Source organism: Triticum dicoccoides, chromosome 2B (genome assembly GCF_002162155.2).
Source record: "Triticum dicoccoides isolate Atlit2015 ecotype Zavitan chromosome 2B, WEW_v2.0, whole genome shotgun sequence".
Classification (NCBI taxonomy): domain Eukaryota; kingdom Viridiplantae; phylum Streptophyta; class Magnoliopsida; order Poales; family Poaceae; genus Triticum; species Triticum dicoccoides.
Genome location: NC_041383.1, coordinates 93,858,669 through 93,868,987, shown reverse-complemented (window position 1 = coordinate 93,868,987; position 10,319 = coordinate 93,858,669).

Sequence of the window (10,319 nt, the reverse complement as noted above, 5' to 3'; positions counted from 1 at the left end):
TGGTTACCTTCGGCGACAACCCGTCTTGGTCTGGTTATCGGAGAAGTGGGCGGCGATGGGTCTTGGCTTGTCTTAGAGTCTTGGTTAGAGAGGCGGGGCGGAGCACCGTCCCTCTATAGGAATAATGTCATCCCCATCCTATCCCCATTCCATTGGTGTGTTTATCGTCTGCGAAGGGCGTGTGGAGTTGTGTCTGTTGGAAATATGAGCAATATACCGAGTGATTTTATTAACAGAAATACAAGATAAAGCATGACTAGTGTAGCAGTGATAAAACAAGCCATGCAATTTGACAAAGAGAAGGTAAACATCATCCGCATATATGAACTTGAGGTAAACATATCTAGAACAGTCACTAGATGAAGTTGTTTATACGACATAGAGCCTAACATACGTAGGACAGAAACTAGAGCCAAGAACTGTAACAGGACTTCTAACAGAAAGGAGAAGAACACGTACGGCACAGCAGCAGCAGAAGCGCTGGACTTGGGGTCGGTGTCCTCGCCTGCCATGTCGTCGAGGAGGTCGTGGACGTCGGGGAAGAAGTCATCGTCGGGGAAGTAGTCGTTGGCGACCGGATCATCCGTGATGAAGAAGCCAGTAGTCGCGCTGAGCGCTCCCCAAAAACCTTATCACCCTTCTCCCGTACAGGACTCAAAAGGTGCGGTTCCGGAGGCCTACTGTCCCGACCTGCGGTGCACGCCGCAAGCCGGGATGAGGAAGAACGTAGCAGCAGCGCAGTGCTCAGGAACTTTGTGGCGAGAGGAGAGAAAGATTCTGGTGTGTCTTGCTGAGAGGAGCGACCTCCCTTTTATAGGCGCAAGAGAAGGAGGCGAGAGGGTGGCGTCGGGAGCTGAAGGGACCGAGGGAGACGAAACGAACAGGCAGCAACCGAAGAGGCGCGCCGTTCGGAATGAATGTCCACTACAGAAAAATGTTTCAGCTTCCGAGTGACCTTTCGTATACCCGTAGTGCGTGGCAAAAATTTAGACATCGGCTCGGCTCATTCCCGCAACCCGCGTCGCGTCGCGTCGCGTCGCGTCGTGGCGAGGCATGGCGTGGCGAGGCGGGCGGCGGAGGAGGAGCGCGCGTGGATGTCCCTCTTGTTCTCATGCTCATACAAGTGGGGAAGGAGCCTCCCTTATAAAGGGGTCCAACTCCCTCTAAACTAGCAATGTGGGACTAAACATTAGTTCCACCTCTTGCCTTTGCACAAATGGGCTGCGTGGGCCTCTAGGATTTATTAGGAATTTCTGAAATAGTTATTGGGCTGCCCAAATAGACTAAATTCCAGCAATCCCCCACCAGATCCCAGAGGCACACAGAAATTTGCCTTTGGTTCCAAAACACTGTTTTCTATACCGGTACTGCAGTGGAGACTGTTAAGTCGAACTTCCACCTAGAACTCTATGCTACACTAGTAAGCAACTTGAACAGTGGACTGGGCCTTGAACTGCAAGTTTTCTGCGAATCTAGCTTCACATAAAGCCTTGACCGATATGTGGCTACCGTGGGTCTTCCCCGCGGGTGGAGCTTATGCGTCATACTCCGTGACCTTTCATGAGTTTACTAGAGAGAACCCTACTCTCATAGATTGCGACGTTTAACAATCAGACTCATATAGGTGTGTTCTTCAAAAGATGTTCTACAGGATAACATCTCTGCTTCAAAGAGCCACTTAGAACACATTAAGATATACATCAACCTGCCATGCAGATTAGGAGAGTATTGCATCTTCATGGAGTGGTATTTTAACAGTAAGGATACTCTCCTCTCAGTTGACCAACAGCTTGTCTTCCACATCTAATTCACGGGATCTCCGATCACAAAGAATAGGTTACCACTGTGAACAACTCATATTGTGGGTCTCATACCCATCTCCCTCGATGCATTATCTATCACATTACGTGATAGACCCTTAGTGAAAAGATCTGCCAGATTTTTAGACGTTTGGATATAATTCAATGCAATAACTCCGGAGTTTTTCATTTTCCTGACAGACTTTAACCTTCTCTGAATAAATAAATAAATAATAATATTAAGCAATATTGAAAATGTAAGCAGCCTTGGCATGTATGTACGCATACACTGACACGAGGATTCTTGAAGGCTGAAGAAGCTCTCAAGGCTAATCGCATAAAGATCTGTATAGCCGAAGAGCGAAGACTGGTACACAAAGACTAGCCAATTATTCACCGAGAGACAATGCCACGTGAAGAAAGCAAAGATTCCTGAAGATTGAAACTTGTCGGCACTCTCTCGCACTTTTCTATATTATTAGAAGGACACGCGTATACCCTAGTAGGACACGTGTGCATGCTACCGTGGGTAAAATAAGTGAAGGAAGGCTCCCGAAGGCCACCTTGCAGCCACCCCTCGCGGCTATAAAAGGAGACGCTGGGCTCAAGAAGAGAACACAAGAGACGGGAGAGCACGGAGCACTCAAAGCATCGAGACTCTGCACCAGAGCACCACTTCCTTCATAGTCTAGCCACCACAACTACTAGTAGAATAGCCAAGAAGGCGCTTAGTTCGCCAAGAGTTTGAAGTAATTTTCTAGGTGTGTGTAATCCCTTCGGGGCCTCCCGAAAGAGAAAACCATATGTAAATTATGTTGTTGAAATAATGTAGTTTCTTGGTTTCACTTAGTGCTTTTATTTATGAATTTATGGGACGAGTTCTTATGCTAGGGATCCTATAGGAGAAACCTCTGCGTGTGTAGTTCTCTGTGTAGCCAGAGTGGCGTTTGAATGAGAACCTTGTGGCCGTAGAGAAGTGTTCCCTTCGGGTGGAACTGCCTGGGAAGACGATAGGAATTTACCCCATAAATTTGCAATTAAAACTGCTAAGTGAACGTAACTAGCTACATCTGATGCAACATAATAAAAAATATGGTGAGTACTGAGTAGGATTTTACACCTTTGCGCACATCGCCGGACGAATTGTTGGCCTCGCCAGCCTCTAAATAGATCCTGCATTAAATATATAATCAAGTTAGAACGTGAAGGTAATCATATTGAATTAAATATTGTTGTGAATAGTGGAATACTATTTCAAATAGTGTATTCAATAGTGGAGCACTATTGTGAATAGTGCCCTACCTAGTGAATAGTAAATACTATTCAAGATAAAAAGAATACCTGTCTACCACTTCCACCTAATCTCAAATTAACCTAATCAAAATCTAATCACATAGTAACTATATATATATATATAAATTCCCATATATTGTTGATAATTTTTTCATATATATAGTTGTATATATATATATATGTGTGTGTGTGTGTGTGTGTGTGTGTGTGTGTGTGTGTTTGTGTGTGTGTGTGTGTGTGTTTTTGTGTGTGTGTGTGTGAGGAGCGCCCCCCTTTGGAGCACACAAGTCCCTTGAATCCAGGTGCACCCCTCGTTCTCTCTTGTTCTAGTTCTTGATCTAGACTTGACGTAGTTTTTGTTTTCTCTAGTCCTCATAATAGAGAAGCCTTGTGAGGTCCTCTTCTCCCTCCTCTAGTTCTCAGATGACGCGAAGCTCTGGATGGCGAAGCGCCGCCAAATCATGAAGCCCTTACATGGGCAATCATCCGTGAACGATTCAAGGGACTTCATTAATGATCTACTCCAATTTTTCTTTCGCTACAAATCTAAGTTGGCAATGATCCGATCTAACCCTGCATCTACATAGTGATCCAAAACCTTGATCCATAGGACAATTTTTGTTTTGTTTTCTACCATGTTTACCAACAACGCGGTGCGTGTGCGTTGGCGGCTGGTCTGGGTTGGCGGCTCAACTACAGTGTGTTGGTTACCTTCGGCGACAACCCATCTTGGTCTGGTTATCGGAGAAGTGGGCGGCGATGGGTCTTGGCTTGTCTTAGAGTCTTGGTTAGAGAGGCGGGGCGGAGCACCGTCCCTCTATAGGAATAATGTGATCCCCATCCTATCCCCATTCCATTGGTGTGTTTATCGTCTGCGAAGGGCGTGTGGAGTTGTGTCTGTTGGAAATATGAGCAATATACCGAGTGATTTTATTAACAGAAATACAAGATAAAGCATGACTAGTGTAGCAGTGATAAAACAAGCCATGCAATTTGACAAAGAGAAGGTAAACATCATCCGCATATATGAACTTGAGGTAAACATATCTAGAACAGTCACTAGATGAAGTTGTTTATACGACATAGAGCCTAACATACGTAGGACAGAAACTAGAGCCAAGAACTGTAACAGGACTTCTAACAGAAAGGAGAAGAACACGTACGGCACAGCAGCAGCAGAAGCGCTGGACTTGGGGTCGGTGTCCTCGCCTGCCATGTCGTCGAGGAGGTCGTGGACGTCGGGGAAGAAGTCATCGTCGGGGAAGTAGTCGTTGGCGACCGGATCATCCGTGATGAAGAAGCCAGTAGTCGCGCTGAGCGCTCCCCAAAAACCTTATCACCCTTCTCCCGTACAGGACTCAAAAGGTGCGGTTCCGGAGGCCTACTGTCCCGACCTGCGGTGCACGCCGCAAGCCGGGATGAGGAAGAACGTAGCAGCAGCGCAGTGCTCAGGAACTTTGTGGCGAGAGGAGAGAAAGATTCTGGTGTGTCTTGCTGAGAGGAGCGACCTCCCTTTTATAGGCGCAAGAGAAGGAGGCGAGAGGGCGGCGTCGGGAGCTGAAGGGACCGAGGGAGACGAAACGAACAGGCAGCAACCGAAGAGGCGCGCCGTTCGGAATGAATGTCCACTACAGAAAAATGTTTCAGCTTCCGAGTGACCTTTCGTATACCCGTAGTGCGTGGCAAAAATTTAGACATCGACTCGGCTCATTCCCGCAACCCGCGTCGCGTCGCGTCGCGTCGCGTCGTGGCGAGGCATGGCGTGGCGAGGCGGGCGGCGGAGGAGGAGCGCGCGTGGATGTCCCTCTTGTTCTCATGCTCATACAAGTGGGGAAGGAGCCTCCCTTATAAAGGGGTCCAACTCCCTCTAAACTAGCAATGTGGGACTAAACATTAGTTCCACCTCTTGCCTTTGCACAAATGGGCTGCGTGGGCCTCTAGGATTTATTAGGAATTTCTGAAATAGTTATTGGGCTGCCCAAATAGACTAAATTCCAGCAATCCCCCACCAGATCCCAGAGGCACACAGAAATTTGCCTTTGGTTCCAAAACACTGTTTTATATACCGGTACTGCAGTGGAGACTGTTAAGTCGAACTTCCACCTAGAACTCTATGCTACACTAGTAAGCAACTTGAACAGTGGACTGGGCCTTGAACTGCAAGTTTTCTGCGAATCTAGCTTCACATAAAGCCTTGACCGATATGTGGCTACCGTGGGTCTTCCCCGCGGGTGGAGCTTATGCGTCATACTCCGTGACCTTTCATGAGTTTACTAGAGAGAACCCTACTCTCATAGATTGCGACGTTTAACAATCAGACTCATATAGGTGTGTTCTTCAAAAGATGTTCTACAGGATAACATCTCTGCTTCAAAGAGCCACTTAGAACACATTAAGATATACATCAACCTGCCATGCAGATTAGGAGAGTATTGCATCTTCATGGAGTGGTATTTTAACAGTAAGGATACTCTCCTCTCAGTTGACCAACAGCTTGTCTTCCACATCTAATTCACGGGATCTCCGATCACAAAGAATAGGTTACCATTGTGAACAACTCATATTGTGGGTCTCATACCCATCTCCCTCGATGCATTATCTATCACATTACGTGATAGACCCTTAGTGAAAGGATCTGCCAGATTTTTAGACGTTTGGATATAATTCAATGCAATAACTCCGGAGTTTTTCATTTTCCTGACAGACTTTAACCTTCTCTGAACGTGTCTTGATGACTTCATGTTATCCTTAGAGCTGTTCACTTTCGTGATCACAGTTTGATTGTCACAGTTCATAAGGATACCCGGTACAGGTTTCTCAACAACCGGCAAGTCATTCAAGAGCCGGCGAAGCCAATCTGCTTCGACGGTAGCTGTATCTAGTGCTGTGAGTTCTGCTTCCATAGTTGACCTTGTTAAGATGGTCTGCTTGCAAGACTTCCAAGAAACAGCGCCACCTCCATGAGTGAACACATATCCGCTCGTGGCCTTTATCTCATCAGCATCTGAGATCCAGTTTGAGTCACTATACCCTTCAAGCACCTTTGGGTGCCCAGTGTAGTGAATTCCATAATTTACAGTGCCTTTCAAATAACGCAAAACTCTCTCTAGAGCTTTCCAATGCACATCTCCCGGTTTTGAGACAAACCGGCTCAGCTTGCTAACAGCAAAAGAGATGTCAGGTCTTGTAGCACTGGCTAAGTACATAAGCGAGCCAATAATCTGAGAATACTTCAATTGATCTCTAGCAATTCTTCGATTCTTTCGAAGCAGCACGCTAGCATCATATGGTGTTGGAGAGGGCTTGCAGTCACTATAGCCGAAGCGACTCAAGATATTATCCACATAGTGAGATTGAAGCAATGTAATCCCACCATCATCATCTCTCAACAACTTGATGTTCAGAATGACATCAGCCACTCCTAAATCCTTCATCTCAAAATAGCGAGATAGAAAATCCTTGACCTCCTTAATAACATTCAGATTTGTTCCGAAAATCAGTATGTCATCAACATACAAGCAAAGCATAACTCCCTCGCCCCCACCATGGCGATAGTACACACATTTGTCAGCTTCGTTAACAACAAAGCCTGCAGCTGTTAAAGTTCTTTCGAACTTCTCATGCCACTATTTGGGTGCTTGCTTGAGTCCATACAAGGACTTCAGCAACTTGCACACTTTCCCTTCCTGACCATCTATTACAAACCCATCTGGTTGTTCCATATAAATTTCCTCATCCAACTCTCCATTTAGGAAAGCAGTCTTAACATCCATTTGATGAACGAGAAGACCATGTGAGGCAGCTAGTGAAAGTAGAACTCGAATAGTGGTCAGTCGAGCCACAGGTGAGTAAGTATCAAAGAAATCTTCACCTTCCTTTTGGGTATAACCCTTAGCCACGAGCCGAGCCTTGTACTTTTCAATAGTACCATCAGGTCTAAGCTTCTTCTTGAATACCCATTTGCATCCTATAGGTTTGCACCCATAAGGACGATCAGTTATCTCCCAAGTTTCATTCGCCAAGATGGAATCCATCTCGCTACGAACTGCTTCCTTCCAGTAGTCAGCATCTTCAGATGCATAGGCCTCTGAAATAGAACTGGGAGTGTCATCTATGAGATACACAAGAAAATCATCACCAAAAGACTTTGCAGTCCTCTGTCTCTTGCTCCTAGTAGGAACTTCATTGTTCTCCTCCACAGGACTTTCAAAGTGTTCCATCGAAATGGCAGGTTCGGTAATTGTAGCTGGTTCCTGATTCGATGAACTAGGCATCTCCTGATTAGATGAGGTAGCCATATCCTTCATGGGAAAGATATCTTCAAAGAAAGTCGCATCATTTGACTCCATGATCGTACCGACATGCATGTCAAGTACCTCAGATTTTACAACCAAGAATCTATAGCCAATGCTATGAAAATCATATCCCAAGAAAACACAATCCACAGTCTTTGGTCCGAGTTTCCGCTTCTTTGGAATTGGAACATTGACTTTCGCCAAACAACCCCATGTTCGCAGATAAGAGAGTTTTAAACTTTTCTTCTCCCATTCCTCGAATGGAGTTATCTCTTTGTTCTTTGTGGGAACTCGATTTAGGACATGACATGCTGTCAATATCGCCTCCCCCCACCATGCCTTGGAGAGACCCGATGTGTCTAACATGGTGTTAACCAAATCAGTTAGAGTACGGTTCTTTCTTTCGGCCACCCCATTTGACTGAGGTGAGTAGGGAGGCGTCCTCTCATGGATTATACCATATTCCGCACAAAAAGCATCAAATTCATTGGAAAAATACTCTCCACCACGGTCGGACCTAAGCCTCTTGATTTTCCGATCAAGTTGGTTTTCCACTTCAGCTTTATAGATCTTGAAAAAGTTCAAAGCCTCATCCTTAGATTTCAGAAGATACACACAACAGTATCTAGTGGAGTCGTCAATTAACGTCATGAAATATTTCTTTCCACCTTTTGTCAAAACACCATTCATTTCACATAGATCTGAATGTATAAGTTCTAGTGGTGCAAGATTTCTCGTCTCCGCAGTCATGTGAGACTTACGAGGTTGCTTAGCTTGCACACACACTTGACACTTAGATCCCTTAACGGTGGTGAAACTAGGGATTAAGTTCAACTTCGCTAGTCGCGACATGCAACCAAAGTTAACATGACAAAGTCGTGAATGCCACACATTTGATTCACTATTGTTGCAAATATGATTAACAACTTTATTGCAAACGTCTGATAAGGATAAACGAAACAGACCTCCTGACTCATAGCCTTTACCAACAAAGGTTCCATACTTGGATATTACAAATTTATTCGACTCAAAGACAAGCTTATAGCCATCTCTACACAGAAGAGATCCGCTAACAAGATTTTTATTGACGGAGGGGACATAATGCACGTTCTTCAGCCGCACGATCTTCCCCGAAGTAAACTTCAGATCGACCGTGCCAACACCACGAACAGAAGCACTTGAACCGTTGCCCATCAGCACGGTTGAAGTCCCTGCGGTCTGATAAGACGAAAACATGGAAATATCACCGCATACATGCACATTAGCACCCGTGTCAATCAACCAGTCAGGAGAATGACATACTGAAAGAATAGTGGAAAATATACCATACCCAACATCCTTCATGTCAGTGTCTCCAATGACAACATTAGCGGTCTTGCCGCCTTTCCCAGGATGACGCTTGTCATAGCGATTAGGGCAACTAGGAGCCCAATGATCAGGATCTCCACACACATGACAAGCACCTTTCTTCTTGCCATTCTTCTTCTTGAAGTTCGTGTGTTGCACAGCCTTGTTCTTCCCATCAAACTTTGCTTTACCATCAAACTTGCCCTTGTTCTTGAACTTGTGGGGCTGGAAGTTCTGCTTCTGTACCACATTGGCACTAGATCCTCCCTCAATACCTCGAGCACGTGTGTCCTTTGCTCTCGCCTTTTCTTCCACATCAAGAGTGCCAATGAGATCCGGAACGGAAAACTCCTGTCTCTTATGCTTTAGTAAGGTAGCAAAGTTCCTCCACGAAGGAGGAAGCTTAGTGATGATACCCCCGGCAACAAACTTGTCCGGTAGGATACAGTTGAAGTGCTCAAGTTCTCTAGCAAATGACTGTATCTCGTGAGCCTGCTCAACCACGGAGCGCTCTTCAGTCATCCTGTAATCATAGAATTGGTCCATGATGTACAGCTCAGTGCCGGCATCCGAGACCCCAAACTTGGCCTCGAGTGCGTCCCACATATCTTTTCCATTATCAATTGACGCATAAGCATCAACTATGTTCTCTCCAAGAACACTCAAGAGAGCAGCCTTAAACAAGGTATCCATTTTCTGAAAAGCTTGTGCCTGTTGGGCATCTTGCTCTCCTTCAGGTTTGCCAAGAGTGGCGTCATAGCAACTCATGGTTTGAAACCATAAGATTGCTCTCACGCGCCACCTCTTATAGTGGATACCCTCAAACATAGGAGGTCTCATGGAAGCAGCAAAACCACTTGGGGTAAATTGCCTATGATAAGGTTTTTGGATTGTTGGAAATATGAGCAATATACCGAGTGATTTTATTAACAGAAATACTAGATAAAGCATGACTAGTGTAGCAGTGATAAAACAAGCCATGCAATTTGACAAAGAGAAGGTAAACATCATCCGCATATATGAACTTGAGGTAAACATATCTAGAACAGTTACTAGATGAAGTTGTTTATACGACATAGAGCCTAACATACGTAGGACAGAAACTAGAGCCAAGAACTGTAACAGGACTTCTAATAGAAAGGAGAAGAACACGTACGGCACAGCAGCAGCAGAAGCGCTGGACTTGGGGTCGGTGTCCTCGCCTGCCATGTCGTCGAGGAGGTCGTGGACGTCGGGGAAGAAGTCGTCGTCGGGGAAGTAGTCATTGGCGACCGGATCGTCCGTGATGAAGAAGCCAGTAGTCGCGCTGAGCGCTCCCCAAAAACCTTATCACCCTTCTCCCGTACAGGACTCAAAAGGTGCGGTTCCGGAGGCCTACTGTCCCGACCTGCGGTGCACGCCGCAAGCCGGGGTGAGGAAGAACGTAGCAGCAGCGCAGTGCTCAGGAACTTTGTGGCGAGAGGAGAGAAAGATTCTGGTGTGTCTTGCTGAGAGGAGCGACCTCCCTTTTATAGGCGCAAGAGAAGGAGGCGAGAGGGCAGCGTCGGGAGCTGAAGGGACCGAGGGAGACGAAACGAACAGGCAG